The sequence below is a fragment of the Xenopus laevis genome, chromosome 3S, assembly GCF_017654675.1.
Source record: "Xenopus laevis strain J_2021 chromosome 3S, Xenopus_laevis_v10.1, whole genome shotgun sequence".
Taxonomy (NCBI): Eukaryota; Metazoa; Chordata; class Amphibia; order Anura; family Pipidae; genus Xenopus; species Xenopus laevis.
Window position 1 is genome coordinate 65,299,165 of NC_054376.1, and position 20,438 is coordinate 65,319,602.

The 20,438-nt window shown below is 37.3% G+C and overlaps 1 pseudogene; it reads right to left on the reverse strand.

Annotated features, from left to right (window-relative positions):
- Positions 1-443: 443 nt before the first annotated feature.
- Positions 444-20,438, reverse strand: part of LOC108712343 — a 198,664-nt pseudogene continuing 178,669 nt past the window's right edge.

Below are 20,438 nucleotides of genomic sequence, written 5' to 3' on the forward strand. Positions count from 1 at the left end.
AACTGAAAAATGTTTCAGAATTTTGCTTTCCTTTGAATCACTTAACTATTATTTAGTTGTAACATAGTAAGTTAGGTTGCAAAAGGACACACGTCCATCAAGTTCAACCTTTTTACTTTTTTTAAACTGCCTATCTGCCAGTTGACTCAGAGGAAGGCAAAAAACCCCATCTGAAGCCTCTCCAATTTGCCTCAGAGTGGAAAACATTTCTTCCTGACTCCAAAATGGCAATCGGACTAGTCCCTGGATCAACTTGGACTATGATCTATCTTCCATAACCCTGTATTCCTTCACTTGCTAAAAAGCCATCCAACCCCTTCCACATCTTCACAGCTCTCACTGTAAAAAAAAACCCTTCCGAATATTTAGGCAGAACCTCTTTTCTTCTAATCGGAATGGGTGACCTCGTGTCAGCTGGAAAAACCTACTGGTAAATAAAGCATTAGAGAGATTATTATATGATCCCCTTATATATTTATACATAGTTATCATATCACCCCTTAAGCACCTCTTCTACAGTGTGAACAATCCCAATACAACTACATACTATTATACTTAAGATATATATCTTAAGATAATAAAATCTTGTGGAAAGGACCCTCATTACATATAATGTATTAGTTTGCCATGTATATCAATTATGTATATGTTGTCACTTTATCAAAAAGTTACAGTAATAGTAACGGTATTACACCCTTGCTAAGTGAAAGTGGCAAATATTTATAGATCTTAGAAATCCTGATTTTCTGTTTACTGAGAAGCAATTAGCCTTTTTACCAGATAATTTAAATTATTGTCAAGTCTCTTCGTGGTTGGGGTGGGGGGTAGAGCATGCATTTCAGTTAGAGAAAGGTTAAAAGATCTTATTTTGCCCTGCAAAATCCATATCTGCTTGCAAAATCTAGATCTGCCTCTCGGGATATGGTGATGTTAGTAAGATTCTGCTGGAGAACGAAGATATTCCTGCACATTTTCTTGATACCAGACTCACGGATATGCTCGAACTACTGGGCACCATTAATCAGGATGCAGGAAATAAGATGACCTAGACCTGCAAGAGAAGGGAAAAGTGTGTTTCCAGGGAGATCTGAGCACTTGCAATGCAAAAAACAAGCCCTCTGGGACCAGTTAAAGTTTACTAATCATCATTAGGTGCTGTGAATATGCAAAGCAGTTTTGAAAGAATTGCAGTATATACACACAGACATTTAGGATTCGATAAACACTTTCTTACCTATTAGTTTTACAAATATCGTGTGTGTGTGTGTGTGTGTGTGTGTGTGTGTGTGTGTGTGTGTGTGTGTGTGACACTCAACAGGCTCAGTTAGAGTAACTGATTATTTTTTTGTAACTTATTTGTTATTGGCATTTTTCAATAAAGTACAAATCATTTTAAACATCGCTCAATTATTGCCATTTGTTACATTCTCATAAAGAGGTAAAGAATTCTATGTTATGAGCTGTGGATGTTTATGTTTTACAATCAAGATGTATCAACAACCAAAATTTCTTTTTGCAATTAGAAAAACAAAAATGTCAAACTGTGCATCTGTGTGCAAGTGCACTGTGTTGCTGTCTTACAAACGATAAAGACGGTTTTATTATAATTGGAGTGCTGTCTATTGGAGAAAAATTCATGTATGGTGGAGAATCCTTGTGAACAGGTTTCTGGACGTTCACCCAAGGATCATCTGGCAAAAACAGCACGTGCCGTTTAACTGTAATTCTTCTATGTGTGCAAGTGGGTCATTTAGTGTATCTAAGGATAGTAAGTCCTGATGTAAGTAGTTAAGAGTTCCTCTTAGTTTTAGTTCCTTGGGTTGAGGAGGCCAAGCCCCGTAGTTCCCACATAGACCAGACCTTAAGGTAATGATCCATATTATTTTGTAAAAAGCCTAAACCCGACTCAAATGTTCTGTTGCTGTTTACTCTCTTTATTATCTTAGCTTTAGTGGGTGGTGTAGAATTTTTCCATTTGGCCGCTATGGCCAGCCTGGTGGCTGTTAGGACCTGGTTGACCAGAGCTTGTCAACTTTTGCGTAGTTTAGGTATTGGCTTGCCTAAGAGGAGGATAATAGGATCCATGGGGACTGGGCGAGTTATTAATAATGGTAACTAAAATTACCATTATTACCTTCAAAGATGTATTGGAACTTTTGCTGCTGAAGATTGGCACCTATTGCCACTTCAATGTTGAGACAAACTATCAGGGGGTCATAGTCCATGCTCTCCACATTGGCAACAATGGCATAATTTCTTTGCTTAGCCAAGGGGATGAAATGAAAGCAATGAACCCTGTAGTAAAAGGGACATAATATTTTGTTCATTAACCCTTACATTATCAATTAATAATCATCTATGTCAGGGCTGTCCAACTGGCAGCATGCGGCCCGCGACCCCCCCCTTCTGTGGCCCCCCACATACCTGCTGTGTTTGCTAACCATACGTGATCTTTACAAGGCATCACTACAGACATTAACTGGCCCCTGCACTGTTTAAACCTCAAATGCAGACTAATCCCCTGTATTGTTCACACTTGTGACACATCTATTGTTCACATCCTAAAGGCCTGTACTGTTCACACCTGAGATCCAGACTGAAACTGCCCACATTGTTCACACTTTATTCAAAATGCTAATGGGGCACCAGCACTGTGTCACTTTATGTAGTACATATTAGAATGATAGATTTCCCTGTCTCCTGCTCTGTTCTGCCTTCCCTCCCTGTGTGTGCCATGTGTGTGCCATTCTCTGCTTGCCCAGTGCTGCTTGTGTGTGCCATTCTCTGCTTACACAGTGCTGCTTTGTGTGCCATTCTCTGCTTACTCAGTGCTGCTTGTGTGTGCCATTCTCTGCTTGCCCAGTGATGCTTGTGTGTGCCATTCTCTGCTTGCCCAGTGCTGCTTGTGTGTGCCATTCTCTGCTTACTCAGTACTGCTTGTGTGTGCCATTCTCTGCTTGCCCAGTGCTGCTTCTGTGTGCCATTCTCTGCTTGCCCAGTGCTGCCTGTGTGTGCCATTCTCTGCTTGCCCAGTGCTGCTTGTGTGTGCCATTCTCTGCTTGCCCAGTGCTGCTCGTGTGTGCCATTCTCTGCTTGCCCAGTGCTGCTTGTGTGTGCCATTCTCTGCTTGCCCAGTGCTGCTTGTGTGTGCCATTCTCTGCTTGCCCTACGCTACCTGTGGAATGTAAGCCTGTTAGGGGTTTGTTCTTGGGGTTTGTTAGTATTTGGAACTTGTCGTTAAAGGTCCCTAAGGTGTTTAGTCATGTGTTGGGGGTTGTTGTATTGTCCACAGGGGAGGATGAGGCATATGGATCTAAGGGTATGTTTTAACATTACTTAAATTTTTCACATATGAGTGATGAGGGATTTCCCTGCAGTGAGCACCAACCATTTGGTTTTTTGGTGTGCTACCATCTTTAATGTAGATATGATCGTAAAAGTTCTTGTGGTAACATGGGTGTGGTTTACAGTGGGTGTGGTTTAAAAGGGGGAGTGGCCAACACTGACTTCTATTATCGGCCCTCACCACACAGGCCAGTAACATTTTGGCCCTCGGTACCACAGAAGTTGGACAGCACTGATCTATGTTATTCCTTTTTCATGCTCTGTAAAGTTATTACATCAGCTTCAACAACTCAGTATTATGATTATTAAAAAAAAGTTTTTAATATAAGTGTTTTCTGGTTATAATACTCTCTGTGGCTAAGTTAAATTCCATTTGCAGAAGCTTTTATGGACTTGTATTGGAGGCCACATTTCCCACAACCCCAGCCGTGTCAATTTGACAGATTTTAATTCACTTTCACTGAGTTTCTCAAAGATCACCTAAAAAATATTGCTTGTGATTGATGCCTTCGCTGTACCTTGTGCTTTCTTTGGTAATTTATAGAGGCAAGAAATACAACTTTCTTCTAAAAGCTTGACCCTAAAGGTTGCAAAGGAAATGTCAAATGCCTCTCAGCATGGCACAGTACATTTAGTCTCCTTACATGCTATTCTAGGTGAGTCTTTTAGAGACCTTACCATTACAGAAAACTTACAATTTTAATGTTGTTTAAAAATGCATAAAGTTTATATATGCATCATCATAACATACAAAACAACCCCCCATGTGCACTTTTCAGGTGAGTGTTAGTGCTTTCATGTAATTTCCACCAAACACAATGGGAGTGGCAAGAGACAATTTCGTATTCTGACACTTTTTTAGATGCTGATTAACACATCAAAACACCCACTGCATTAACTTCGTTACCTTTTATTCAAAAGTAGACACGTTTGCTTGCTGCTATGCTACATTTCTAAATTCTCCTTCTTAACACTTTTGTTCTGACCACTGTGTATGATATGAAAAAAACCAACCTGACTTCCAAGTGCAAGACCAGGAAGCAGTGGTCCGACATGTCCTGGAATGACTTTGGCAGCTCAGTTAAAGTTTGTAAGATTAGTTCAGTAAAAACGGTGATATCCGCACTCACAATGCTGTTTGAGCCAGGGGACGTTGCTATAAGGGAACAAAAGGAAATATATTTCTAGCCAACATTTAAAAATGTATGCTTTTCAAAAATCTTTAAAAGAAGAACTCGGCTACAGGTCTTGTAACACATATCAACCAATTTGATTGCTTTGAGGGAGGAAAGGCCAATAAAAAGTGTTTATACTATTGGCACACCAGGCATTTTGACTGCAACTGTCATCTTGATAAAGGAATTTAAAGCTGCACAGTCCTAAAGTAGAATATTTGGTAAATATATATTCGTCGGATGAGTAAAAACCCCAGGTCTAACGCTTGAATGTGAAGTACAATGTGAAACCACTACTGGAAAAAGGGAATAACATTCACCCTAAGTCTCAAGTGGTCCAGGTGCATCGCCCCAAACCCGTAGCAAGGGGTGTGTGTGCTTTGAAGTATGAAGAAAATCGGCAAGCGCTCCGGAAGCCTCTTGTAGTAGGTAAAACTCAACTTTATTTAAAACACATTAAAACCATAGCATCCTGACGCGTTTCGTATCTAAACGATATAAGCTTTTTACAGTAAGCACCAAATATTTGAATAAAGATGCCATGCTATTTTGTTCTTCAGGTCTCTTTTTAGTTTCTGCTAATGCAATGCAAACATTTTACATACCAAATTTCTATCAAATTTTTTACATCACACGTTTCTATGGCACACTAAACCGTATGTGATGGTGATGATCTTTGTGAATCAACAATGAGTCTAGTTTCATTGGCTGAAATGAAATTGGTATTTTCTTCATTAACCATTTTCATGAAAGTCTCGCAGAGTGCCCTATATTTCTCTCTAGTCAAGTTTAGCTTTCAGTAATATGTTGAGTGAATATGAAATTGCTCCAGATCTTTATTAACAATCAAAGTTCTGTTTTCAGAAAGTAACCACCATTCCAAACAGCAGTTTTTGGGGAGTGGGGACAGGTCTTCCAGCAGGTGCTATGATAGAGCCGTTAGCTTTTATGCATTGTGTCCGAAAGTGTTTTGTTTACAAAGCTGCTACTATATATGATTAATAATTGAGCAAATAGCATATAATCACATTTATACTTCATGCTTTTATTTTAGTCATAAGCAAAAAGAGAATTAACTGCTTTAGAACCAAACTCAGAGCATAAAGAAAGTTACAGAATAGTGAGATTAGTTCTAAATGTAGAATTCTTGACAATATTATTGTAGCTCACAGCTCTTGTAGAGAAATAATAAAACATTATTTAATTACCTATTTTCAGTATTTGTCAGTTTGATTCTACTAATAAATGGGCAGTAATGCTGTAATACACAAAATATTGTCACTCAAATAAACCTTTCATTTAATTCTAAATAAAACAGTGAAAGAAGGAAAACTGCAGAACTGATAGAAGAATGCCCGAGATCTTATTATTTTAATATTATAATTCAGCTGCTATGGAAGGCAGGAGGTTGGGGATGTAGAGTACTAACTTGTTTTTCACGATGAGCCTTTTTAATTATTAACAAATATATCATCCAATATTGCTGCACTAATTAAAATGGTGTCCTCAGCAAATCCCATGTTAGGGGATTGTAATCAAGAACTGCTTATATTCTGCATGAAACAGAACTGAACAAGAAACGCAAAATGGACCCATACGACAGATTTAGGGATAGGACTGAAAAAGAATAGGCTAATTCAGGGGTGCCCAAACTTTTTGCAACGAGGACCAGATTTGGTGAGGTGAAAATGTGTGGGGGCGATCTCATCCAGACATTTCGGGTGTCACTATTACGGATAGACAGTACAAAGTGGCAGCTTATGCAGACGATCTGCTTTTTTTTCTTACGAATCCCTTAATCTCCATTCCTAACCTGAATGTCTTATTTGACGTATTTGGGAAATTAAGCAACTTTAAGATTAACTATACCAAATCTTTAGCGCTGAATATTTCTATCCACCCACGCACGATTCAAGGGATTTCTAAGAACTTTCCGTATAGCTGGGCGAACAAGCAATTCACCTATTTAGGCATCGTGATCACGAAAGATTACGATGAGTGGGTAGAAGTTAACTGTAAGAAACTGCACACTACTCTGACTAAGGATTTCCAAAACTGGTCTAAACAGCCTATGTCTTGGGTGGGCCGCATTAATGTCATTAAGATGAATGTTATGCCCAGATTGCTATATTTATTCCAATGTGTCCCACTTTCCTATCCACAAAACTGGCTGAGGACTTTCCAATCTTCCATAGTTAAATTTATATGGCACGGCCGACATCCAAGGATAAAATCGGCCATTTTGTATAAAAAAAAAATCGAGGGTGGACTAGCCCTCCCTGATTGTGCACGCTATCTTCACGCTGTATTACTCAATAGGATTCTTGATTGGACCTACCATCTTGATAATAAAGGTTGGGTCGAGATCGAACAACAATCTACGGGTACACACCTGATACACTTGCCTTGGATAGACAAGATTCACCGACGGATTTTGCATAACTTGCACCCGCTACTTAAAAGTTCAATGAAGGCCTGGGATCTGGGGAAAGGGAACCCTAAATTTACATCTTTCCCCTCTCCACTCATACCAATTACGAATAACCCAGCATTTCCAGCTGCACTAAGGACAATTACCTTTAAGGAATGGTTAGTAGATGGACATCTACAATTTTTACATGTGATGGAAAAAGGCCACCTCGCTAGCTTAGATTTGCTTAGGCAAGTTAGGCCGAACGAGGTCCTTCAGGAGTATAAATATTTTCAAATTAAACATTTTTACACCTATTTAGGCGGTACGAAAACCTTGGGTAGACGACTCACCCCATTCGAAAATTTATGCAGTAAAGATGTACTACCGAAACATACAATATCACTTGTATACGATTTGTTAGGTCTCAAAGTTGCACTAAAGCAGCTGCCATTTGTGAAGGCGTGGATTAGAGACTTAGGCCTAGACATCTCAGAAGATGACTGCAGCAATGGAATAAGTAATCTAATGTTTAGCTCTAGATGCTGTAAAATTCAAGAGCTCAACTATAAAATCCTGAGTAAATGGTATTACACACCCCTTAAACTACACCGTATCTACCCTGCTGTAAGTAATCTATGTTGGAGATGTAAGGCTAACACAGGTTCCCTTCTGCACATTTTTTGGGAATGTCCTATTCTGGCGGAATACTGGGCGACGATTTTACGACTCTGCTCTAAAGTTCTAGGGAGGGAACTATCTGACTCACCCGCTCATGTCTTATTGTTTTGGGAGGTTGGGATCGAAGAGGGAATCCCAGATACCACCCTGGAGAGGCACCTACTGAATGCTGCTAAGATACTCATTCCACGGCTCTGGAAATCTCCCAGTCCACCGTCCGCTAAGGAATGGGCAGGTAAAGTGAATGAGATAGCTAAATTTGAGGAGTTATCTACCTTTTCGAGTCAGCAATACTCTAAGTATAGAGACACCTGGTTGAGATGGCTTCTGTTTAGAGATACAGATGAATACAAACAATTACTAGAGTCTTGATAGGGAAGGAAAGGGAATATAATAACTGAGTTCCTAGAACACTTTTTGAGGGCTGGTTCCCTCATTATGAGTCACGCTACTTCTGATACTGTGATATTTCGGGCATGATTCCACGCAAGTTATGCTTAAGTGCTCAGTTTCATGTTCTCCTTTCTTGACGATATCATCTATCCGTAAACGAATTTGCATTGTGTTAATATGTAATGGCATCGTAAACATGACTGTTCATTATTTTGGATGCAGACTTTCCTCCCCTTCCCCCCCTTTCTTCTTTCTGTATCCCCCCTCCTTTTTTACTTATGTATTTATTGTTTATTCATTTTGTTTCTTTCTTCATGTACATTTCTTTTTTCTTCAAAATCAATAAAAATTATATTGCAAAAAAAAAAAAATGTGTGGGGGCTTCAGCCTTCAGCCCGACATTCTTTGAATTATTAACATTAAATTACAGGAATCGAGTAATCGTAGCAGTAATATTTGGGCACAATATTGAAATGATCTGCCACTTGGTCTATACTGCTGCCTGTGTGCTGAAGGTGTTAGCAATAGACACGTACTGGCACATAGTGACGCCATACTTCTTTAGTTTACTGTACTGGCACGTCAGTACTTCTATTGACACATTTAGCCCTAATGAAGTATGCGAAAACAGCGCGTCTCTACGTGCCAGTACGTGTTTGTTGCTAACACCATCAGCACACAGGCAGCAGTATGGACCAAGTGGCAGATCATTTCACTAATGTGCCCAAATATTACTGCTTTGAGATTCCTGATCGCACTGTGCTGGGAGGCCTCATTATTAATGTCATGATGGAGGCTGAGGGCCAGGCTGAGGGCCAGTGTAAATTTGAAAAAGGGCCGTAATTGGTCCCTAGGCCGCACTTTGGACATGCCTGGGCTACTTGTTACTTAGCTCACAAATATAAGTCAGAATGACTCTCTCCACTAAACACAAAGAAAACATGCTTATCACTATGCTGCAAACTTTACTATGCTATACATTACCCATAAATGTATCTCTAATGGGCCAGCAACATATAATGGCACTGCACCAATACCCAAAATACAATGGCTCTGTGATGTATCTTCATGTAACTAATAAGTTACATCAAGAAGCCCCAGCATCTCTTGACAACTATTTTATAAAACTGCAGAATCTAATGTTTCTTGGTTAAAAAAAACCAAGTCTTGTTTTAGGGAACAAAAGGAACTAGGAGTTTTAATGGGTAGCCCATATGGACCATTTTCCAAATTTCTTGCCATTCTCTGTATTAGATGATAAATTAAATGGTAAAGCCATTGAAAGGCCAATGCTTAATAAATAAAAGCAGTCTTAAGGGCAGATTTATCAAGGGTCGAAGTGAATTAGAGGGAATTTTCGAAGTAAAAAAATTCGAAAGTCGAAGTAATTTTTTGGATACTTCGACCATCGAATAGGATACTATGACTTCGATTCAAAGTAAAATAGTTAGAATATTTGACCATTCGATAATTGAAGTACTGTCTCTTTAAAAAAAAATCGAATTCAATACTTCACCAAATTAAACCTGCTGAAGTGCTATGTTAGCCTATTGGGACCTTCTAGAGCAGTTTTTTGAAGTCGAAGAAAAATCGTTCGAAAAATCGTCCGCAAATGGCCAAATTGGATGAATAAAAACTTTGACTTCGATATTCAAAGTCGAAGTAATTCAATTCGATGGTCGAATTTCAAAGTATTTTCAACTTCGAAATACAACCCTTGATAAATCTGCCCCTTAGACACACTGACTACAAGACAGATGCACCGTGTATATGTATCATTATTGATAAAAAGTAGAATATTTATCACTCTAGTAGGTATGTCAGGTGGACATCGAACTCAACTTGCTTTTTGATGCAGTTAACATTTAACAAATGGTAGAATGTACTGAATTTTGATGCACAAACCCCAGGGCATCAATAACTTTAATAAGGTTTAACAGAAGTCTTAGAAGGAGCACGAAAAGAGCCAATTGTCAGGTGATTGTGGAATATGTAAAAGTTTTTATGTTCATTCTAAAGTATAAGCAATAGTACCTCTGTAAAATAAATAATATACTGTAAGCTTCAATTCATTTATTTACAAAACATTCGAATTATAATCAATTAAACATTCTATATTGATTCTGCATTAATAAAGTTACTCTTTCCTATTTCCTTTTCAGCATCTTCACTTTATGCAAGAGTTGGAGTCTGATTTTGATTGATATTTAGGTTTAATACAGCCTTATTACAATATGTATTACATGTGCACTCTTTCAAAATAACAGATTCTGAGAGAAATCCTGTCTGTTTACAGACAGGATTTGTGCCGGAGTAAGTTATTTTCTTAGCCAGTATGGTTATTTGAGTTAGCTCTAATACATCTGCTACGGAAAGGGAGTCCCATATCAGATGTATTAGACCTACTTGTCAATCAACCTGACCCTGACTTCTGCATGAAGAGAAAATTAAGAGACAGATTGTTGAGAGGGACAGGGAAGAATTACTTGATTATTTCATGAAGTGTAAAGCCTTTTAATACAGAAGGTATTTACATGCCTCATGCTACACACATAGCACTAAATTCATACCAAAAATGAGATGTTAACTTCCACATAAGGCATTATAGGCAGAGACAGGCAAATCACTCCTTTATGTCCCTGTGGCCAACTATGCATCCAGAACTGCTGGTTTTATAGCCCAGATGCAGTTCAGAGCCATATATCCAAACTTGAAGACAACCTGTTTTGATCTTGTTAGATCTCATCAATGCAAGATGTTGGAACATGGTTTCTGAGTAGGATTTCAAAGTCCTACCAAATCAGAAGCCATGCTCCAATATCTTCGTGCTAGATGCTGGGAGTTGACAATTGCAAAAACATTTTACCTACCATAGAAGCTGTTTTTCTGTCATTATGAGGAAAATAAGGGATTATTTATTGAATCAGCGTTACTGGAAGAATTCAAGTGACCAAAGTCAAGGCACAACCATTACATTGCACTGACATATAACCAAAGCATGAAAGGACCCAACACAAAACCCTACAAACAGTATAACGGTGGCTATGTATGCTGCCCAGTAATGCACATTTAACACTGGTAATTCATTCATTTGGCCCTCAGCAAGCTATGGGCTATAAGCTATAGGGATCAAGGCCACTTTTGCTTTGCACAGGCATCAAGATGAATTCAGTATAATGTGCAAACTACGGTCAGAGTTGGATAGGGAGTAAATGTTTGTTTTAAATTAGAGATGTGTTTTAGGCAAACCATTCAAAACCATTCTAGATTTCTAGCATGCCGTGATTCATAATTCATTGTGCTTAAATAATAATTGGGTTTGTTCGAAAAGAACAAATTAGGTAAAAGAAGAACCTAGAGATAAATAAGAGCAATGTCAGACGTAGTGTTTCATTGACTGTGGGAAATCACCTCTTCCACAAGCAGCAAAATGTGCACGAATGCTTTGTAATCCAAAAAAAAATAAATGGTGATTGACACATAGAACACTTTATATGCTGCATCATTGCAGAAAAGTGTGGAAGAAGGCATTACTTCATGACTAGTTCGTATTTCAGTATGTAATGTGCATCAATCACAATTCTTTTTTAAAATATATTTTTGAATGTTTTGTTACCTGCAGCAGAGGGATCTCCAGTAGGCAGCAAAACTATATTTCTGAAATTGCTCTTGGAGATTAGCTGGTCACATATGGTATATTTTGGTCAAAAGGATGTACAATTAAAAGTCATTGGCAATATTAAATATATGAGATATGGGCAGATTAAAATTGTTAACATTTTTTGCAAATGTTATAAATAATAATCTACTGATAAAAATGTAACTCTAGGTTATTAATACAAGGTGACTTATAAATCCACAGCAGAGTGTGCTCCACCCCACTGGCCTGGGTTTATAACATGGTGAAAACACTGTTATTGTGGGTGTGGGATTCATTGCAAATGATCAACAGTGAGATCTGTAGACTCTATAGTAGGTTATGGGCATGTTGTTGAACATGATAAATCTTGGTTACTGTGGGCGGTAATATGTCCTTTGTTTTCTTCCCACCAGCTGAAATGCAAATCCCTAGAGGGAAAATATACATGTTGCGAAGTTGCCTGAATTTACCATGCAAGGAAAAATTTAGGCTTCTTTGGAAAGTTACTTCAGAAGTTCAGGCACCTTTGAAAAATAGCCGCGGTATGTTTCCACACCGGCGATTGGCATTTTAATGAAAACAAGTGGTGTAATGTCGCACACGGTAGCCAAGATTTATTACAGGCGAAAAAACATTCTCTGTGCCACAGCCCCAAAAAGTTCCAAGATAAGCATTGCTTCTCATATTCTCATCAACAGGCAATCTGACATCAACCACCAGATATCCATGTTTTTTTCATTTAAAGTTTTGATGCAATTTGTCCTTTTCCCATGTCTCTATTCTTTACTGTGCCTGTCATATGTTTGGACCTGTATCCTTTGTATATATTTGTATATAGAACAGGGCAAAATGTATTTTGCTATCTGCCAGCTGAAAGAAAAGGGGGAAAAAAGTCCCTACTGAAGTCAATCCTGATGCAGGATTTGGTCGCTGTTCTACTTACGGGCAACTAAAATATTTAGCTCTACTTTATATTGTCTACAAGAAATATTTGGATAAATTTATCATTTATTTCTTTTGATTTACTCTACTAAACTGTACCAGCTTAGCTCAAAGTTTTTGGACCTTGCTAAAAGTGTGAAAAAACAGTAAACATTTGCATATTTTTTTAAGAAACTTAAATATCTGTAGGTAAAATATGTTGCTTTCTTCCTTAGCTTGAATATGTTGTGGTATAATTTCCCTGGAAAAATTCACGAGGACACTAAGTTATGGCATATTCATAGTAGTCAAATGCAGACATCCTTTACGCAGTCACATTTGCTTGTGTGATATCAAACTACACATTAGCAAATAAGTAAAACATTTTGATCCAAGATGTTTACTCTTTCTGCCTACATTTGTGCAACAATTTATAAATAACCCCTTACATTTGCCTAAAGGTAACCAAGTGTAGTATCTTTCACAGTCCTTGTTTTTTTGCTATAATTTCAGTAGTAGCTAGCTAAATACAGTCAAGAATAAAAGGATTCAGACAGAACACTAGCAAGAATATCCTCACCATTTGTTGATAGTCTAGACTGATACGATACCATAAAACTATACAACTACAGGTAATTGATTGTAATAAGCACAAATCTGTGAATATGATTGTATAGTGACACTAGATATTTCAGTTGATTTAGATATAAAATTTGTCTCTCTAATTTTTGATGTACAAAAATGTGGATGCTGTTTATAATCCCAACAAACTAGAGTCAGGGCCAGTATGACAACCCATGCACCTATTTATGCTAATATATAATATTAGTACTGGACGATATAGATGCTTTGCCTAACTTTTTTTAGTTACCGACTATGTGTTTGTCTGTGTTTGCTTGTTAAAACTGATCAATTTGGATGATCAACTTTTGGTAACAACACTCAAAAACTGACCAAAAGGTTAAAATGAGTAGATAGATGACCTAAATCAGGGTGGGTAACTGGCCAGCCTAGAAATGCACTAGCTCCCACTAAGTGAACAAATTGTGATGTCACACAAATAGGAAAATATTATTATACATGGTAATGTATGCTTAATACATATTTTAATACATTGTGTGGGCAAATCTGTATTTTATTAGCTGCAGATATCTTTAACCAAATGGACACCAATGTTATATACGGTATATCAGAACTACAGCTTGCCTTCTAAGATGTTTATGGTCCATTGATAGATCAGTGGATTTGAACTCTTTGGTGATAACGAGTATATGAGAAAGTGGTGTCTTTAACCCTTTTTTAAATTTCTAAAAAAAAAAGTGTCACACATTGCTGTTTTGTTTTTAAATTAATTCTGTACTATAACTTTATTTGTTCCTTATTGCCTTCTCTGGAGCTGGGTAACACTGCACTTGAGTTGAACTGATTGATTGCTTGGTGGGACCAGGGAAAGTATGGAAGGAGGATACATTTACTAATCCTTTACAGACTATTGTTGTGACACTGCATAACCCTTGTACATTACTAATTGAAGTGGGCACACACTACTGCTATCTGCCTAAAATGCAATCAGACAAGCAGCACGGAGAGGTATATTACAGATTCTATCAGAAAAGAGCAGTGAAAAGCAGCATCCACCATCAACTCAGTAAACAGTGATGATGGAGAGAGTTCAGTCTGTCATGCGTGATAAAAAGCTGGCTAAACACTCTATTCGTTTTTCATTTACCGAATTAATGTTCTTTACGGGCCATATGTGTCGGCTGCTTAATGAATTGTCTCATTAAAACAGCCTATGGTGCTGTTGGGCTGTCTGTGCTTGCAGGAATAAATTAAGACAAGAAATGAGCTATCCTGTAGAGGACATAACTCCTATGAAAGTGCATTTTGTTCTCCCATGATTGTGGTACTCAAGAAAGAAAAGGATTATCAGTAATATACGAGAGAAAATGTGGTTTCAGTTGACCAGAGGAACATTCTCAACTTCCTGACAGATAAATAAATCAAGAAAACACTTACTGATAGCTAGCTGGCTATCAATCTACTAATTTTAGAGTCAGAAAAGCAATGCCTGATTTTAAAGGCAATTGCACAAAGGGTTTGCTAACATACACTAATAGCTTCCTATTAATAGCAACTGAAAGTGTCAATCTACCATGCATGAAAACCAAAACCTAAAAATTTATATTTTTCAGAAAATAAAGGGCATCTTTCCCAGCCATTACCTTTGGTTTCAGTTGGGAGTGTCTTGTGGCTAACAGAGGGCATTGTGAATGCCCAAAACACACCATCACCCATAGTGGTACTAGTTAGTGGCTGCTAGTTAGAGCCCTCTACATACTATCCACAGTACTGGGGTTTTTCTATACATGTTTCTCTGTAAAGGTCATGCTTGCAATCAAATTAAAAGAAATCAAGACCAAATGCAAAGGTCTCAGAATAACACTGCCTACGTCTTGTTTAAAGTTATTTTAAAAGTGAACTACCACTTTAATAATTAACAGACAGAATAGCCACATTTAGTGTGGCTCTATAACTAATACAAAGTTTCACTTGGCATTGACATCAGAGTTGATAGGCCACTGGGCACTCACATTTGCACAATCTATTTCTACATCTTTTCTACATGCCTCTTAGGACTAATACACTATACAAGAGCACTATGGTACACTGTTCACATGTGGGTATATTTAAAAATCTAATATTAAAATATAACATGTAAAAATAAAGTTCAAAGAGATGATTTTGATTAAAAAAAAAATATAAAATGGTGTTGTTGTGTACCACCATTTTTTAAACAACACTTTAAACAACACTTTTCCTGTCTGAAGCTGTCCTATTGACCTCAACAGGTAACCAGGTCTGAGGTAATAAGAATGATCAGGCCACCTAAATGCAGGTCAAAGTTGTGCTAATCCAAGAGTTTTGCTCAAAAAAAGGGAGAGTGCAACCCACCAGCACAATACTTTTACAAAAAACAGGGCTAATAGCACAACAAGAGCGTCCATAGAAGAATCAGGAAGGTGAAATGAGGTCGACAGCATGCAACCCTTACACCTCAGTTTTAGATGGACACTTACAAGAAACACTTCTTGTTCTACTGCCGTAGGAGAAAAGTTCTAAACATTGGGGTTTAATTACGTATCAGATGAGGTGTTGGGGGTCTTTGCATCTAGGACACCTGATATACTTTATTAAAAAATCACAAACCTTGGGTAACTATTTGTGAACACAGAGCACTAAGTTGTTGAAGTGTGTCTGAGGCTTAAGGGTTGACCCCGCCATCCTTATTTCACCTTCTTGATTCTTATTTGGCAACGCTTTTGCTACTCATGTCGTGCTATTGGTCCTGTTTCTTGTAACAGTATTGCACTAATGGGTTGTACTCTCCTTTTACTTTGTAGATAGTTCAATAAAATCATGAAGTTATTTCCACCTTCTGGTGGAGTGCTGCAAGTTGGACTTTGGTTTTGTTTAAGAACAGAATATATTCTTGTGTTTGTCTTATAACAAAGACCTGTACCAGACCACATCAATGTGTCAATGTGGTCCACATCCAACTGGATTTTCAAGCCTGACAAATATCTTTTGAGGAGGCTGTCAGAAAAGGCCCATACATGGACAGAGAACTACTGACTTAGTCTAAATGTTCATGTGGGCCAGCTTTAGCTATACTGGAATGGCATCTAGCATCTGTAATTCTTGCAATTTGGGGTTTTCCTGATAAGGGGTCTTTTCATAATTTGAATCACCATACCCTAAAGCTACTAAAAAACATAATGCTTAAAAAAACATTAGGATTGCTTGGCCATCAACGACTATAGAAAAAAAAGGAATCCTTCAAAAAATAAAAATTGTTTAAAAGGAACTATGTCCTTAATTAGAGCTTTCTTAATAATGGATTTCGAGATATTACATTACATATCTGTACAGGAGAATTTGTGCATATTAGTAAAGCAATTGTACATGTTGCAGTTATATATATATATATAAACTGTCTCACAGTTGCCTTTTAATAATCCATACTAGCTAAGTAGCTAAGTTAGTGTCTGTTGTCCAGCCAAGTTTTTTGTCTTGTGCCAAAAAACTGACTGCGGGGCATTTTCACCAGCTTTTTCTGCCTGTGTATAACCAGCAGATTCTATTCCTATCTGCTACTATCCATCAAAAACAGCCAGAACTGTACATGGCCTTGGTTTCAGTTACATCCACCCCACCTAGTAATTTTTTCCTGACCAAACAGCCAATGGCTGATGTGATGAATAATGCATTCATTTACATATCACCCCCTTCCTTACCTGCTCTGGTTATTATGGGTGCTAATAACTATTCCTACCAGTAGCACTCCCATAATGTATATAAAGGCCATTCATTTTATATACTGACACACTGAAACCATTCTATGTAGAAATAGAAATTTACATACAATCTGTACTGTTTCCTGTATCTAGTGAAAAAAAGTCGCAGTCGTTCTTAAAGAGCCCATTTACATTTTATATCAGTGACCTGTGGGTTCAGAAACAATTAGTTTACATTTTTAACTAATTTTTCTAACATACAACAGCTGGATCAGAATGGACCGATCATCTGGGCATCTGTAATTTACAAAGCCTTACAAAGCTCATCTGATTCATTCAAAAGAGAATTATGGAACAGAGAGTTTGTATTCCTTTAAAACACACGAGTAGAAGAAAATTACTTGTCACACCTGACTGCTCCGGTAATACAAAATCCAATTGTGAGTGAGGGGAGATAAGACGAGAGAAGTGGAAGGGCCATCAAATCAGCAAACACTAAGTAATGAACAGCACTGCCATGATAAAACACTCCATTAGATTCGCTGCTTTTAAATGAGTGATAATTGTGGCACCTCAGCAGCAGAAGGTGATTGAATTTTTATCTTGCTTAACGTCTTCATAGGCTGACCATGAGTCAGAGATGTCCCCAGCTCTCTGCATTATACACAGTGTGTGTCCTCTGTGTAAGTCTGATAGTTCCACGGTTGCACCAAGCTTACTGCTTTGCAGTTACTGAAATGAGCAAGGTATGTCCTGCAAATAGGTTAATTATCCTTTGTAAAGGAGCTGTCCCTAATATGAACATTATAATCCCCTGAATGTAAGCGATTTCAAGCATAATAAATTGCTCTACAAAGAGCAGTTGCTGGGTTTGTAATTGGTTAAATGACACCTGCATGTATGGATCCTGAATAACCTACCCACAGGACTGGTCTATTTGTAGGAGTATTCTTTTGCTTGGACAACCTAATGTCTCAGGTGGATGGCACATAACGTTATAAAATAATGTCCTGATGTATGCAGACCACTCTCTCTCTTAATATTTGTTTTTAAAGAAAAAGTTTTTTGTACCCTGTTAGCCAGTTGAAAAAGTTAGAGTAGAATTTTTGATATGAAGCAAAACAAGAGTGGTGTAAAGGGGATAACTTTATTGGCTAATTAATCAGCTTTGAAGAAGTACATGCAGTACATAATGAATTGTTTCAATGTACATACTTGCATCCTTTTTAGAGCACCTGCAATTTTACATGCATAAATTACCTGTCTTATCTCTTCAATTTGGGCTTAAATATCACTATTCAGATACTTACATGTATATGACATCCAGATATATTTAGATGACCATTTATTTTTAATTAGATATCTCCACCTAGATAACTCCAAGACAACTCAAACCACCTCAAGAACAATGTCTTTTGTTTCTAGGGTTATGTTCATGTTGCTATGGAAATTTGACTCAAAATTATTAAAATAAGCCCATCTGTCCATACTAATGGCTTAATGAACTTTGTGTATGGCTGATATAGTTGTGGTGAGGTGCAAGCTGCAGAATGAGGAATAAGCACAGATTCTGGAGCAGCCAAAATTGTATGAATATAACTTGTAGGTATTGCATTATAGGTGTACAGAATGTTTTCCCACTTACATGTGCTGAAGCAATTTTTTTACCATGGATTAACATAGCATTTTATTATTAACATGCATAAGTAATATATTAATTATATTTATATAATTAGAAAAATCCATAAAGCTTACTCTGAACTTGGCAAACTGGCAATAGCTGCTTTCAGCCTTCCAGCCAACCGCTCCAAGCTCTCATGTTAATTCACCAATGCCTTCAGTTCACTGACATTCCCCATGATTTCCGACTGTGGAATAAGTTTATCACCAAGGTTTCCAATGAGTACTTCAGATTGCTTGGCAAAAGCAGCTCTTTAATGGAATAATAATGTCACATTTAGTTCTCATTCCAACATATTTAACAGAGTAGTACAAACATTATGCCACAACTTTTTTTTTTTTTTAAAAAAAAAGTGATTTAATATTTGCAACTATTTTTCAAAATGTGAGATTAGCGTTTACCACAAAAAAGAAATTCACTAACTTTCTAGTCATGCCTATGGGATTTTTAGAAATGTATTTATCAATTCGTGAAATGTAGATTTCTCAGTTTGCTAAATATGAATTTAAAAATCTGATAGGAATGAACAGAAAGTAGGTGAGCTTTCCTCTGGCAAAGTCTAATCTCGCAGGTTGAAAAAATCTGCCATTAAATATTTTAAATAATAGCTGGAAATATCACAGATAAGATGAATAACACATGGGAGAAAGCCTTGGAACTGCAGAACTTTCCAGCATTACCTTTTTAACTGTACCCTGCCTTAGTAGGAACATCATTCACTCCAGAGTAGCAGTAGTATTAGTATACTAAATGATAATCAGAACAAGCTTGAAAAGGAATCTGAAATGATCTGAAAACTTGCTATGATCTCAGCCAGCCAATGAAGTTGCTAAACCAATCAGTAATACATAGTCTTCAACAAGTAGGAAAATGAAAGCATAGCAGATTGGTTGCTATTGGCATCTGCCTTTGTGCAATGTAGCACTTATGTTTGTAAAATCTGCATATTTCTAGACCATATATAAAGAAAGGAAAGTACCGTTCAATACAAACAATTGAGAGAGAAAAAAAAATGAATTTAATTATGTTTGGATGATGTGTAAACTCATTTAAGATAATAATGTAAAGCAGACTGTGAAAGATAGTAAAACCAGTCGATTCTGGTCTCTTGTGTTACTGCTAGAAGAACCAATATGTTCTCTACCTTGTATGGCCAGCCATTCTCACTGGATCACTAAACTGTAAGAAAGAAAGATGATAATGTTGGAAAACACATGAAAATGTCTGCATTATAAAACGGAGTATAATAGATTGCAACTTTACAGGCACACAAGGATGATAAAACCGCCTGTTAACTCGCAGCTGGGTGCTCCCAACAAAAGCTAGAAAGAACCTAAAGGGAACACTGAGTCAGAAATATATAATTCATATGACTTTAGATGTAGAGAAAGATACCGTATGTTAATAGAAGAAAAGCATGGTTATGATCAAAGCTTCTGCATTACTTATGGCACAAAAGCTTGTGACTTTTCTATTGGAAGCAGCTTGGTGCTCCCAACAAAAGGTAGAAGGAACCTAAAGGGAACACTGAGACAAAAATATACAATTCATATTACTTTAGATGTGAGAAATATATGTTAATGGAAGTTAAACATGGCTTCTGCGTTACCTAGGGCACAAAATCTTGTTACTTGCACAATGTTGCAACTTAAAAATAATGGGGAGGGTCACACACAGTCAATGAAAATTATTAGGTGAATGATATCACTTAAAAAGGTACTCTGTTATTTAACAATAATTTCACCCATGTTTTGCTTATAGCACTTGTCTGACTATATTTGTAAGGGATCTGCTGCAGTTCTCATAGTTAGTACGGGACCCCTCATACCCACCATAATATTGTTACACTTAAACGGCAAACAAAATCAGACCTATTGCCTTTGTGGTATTAAAG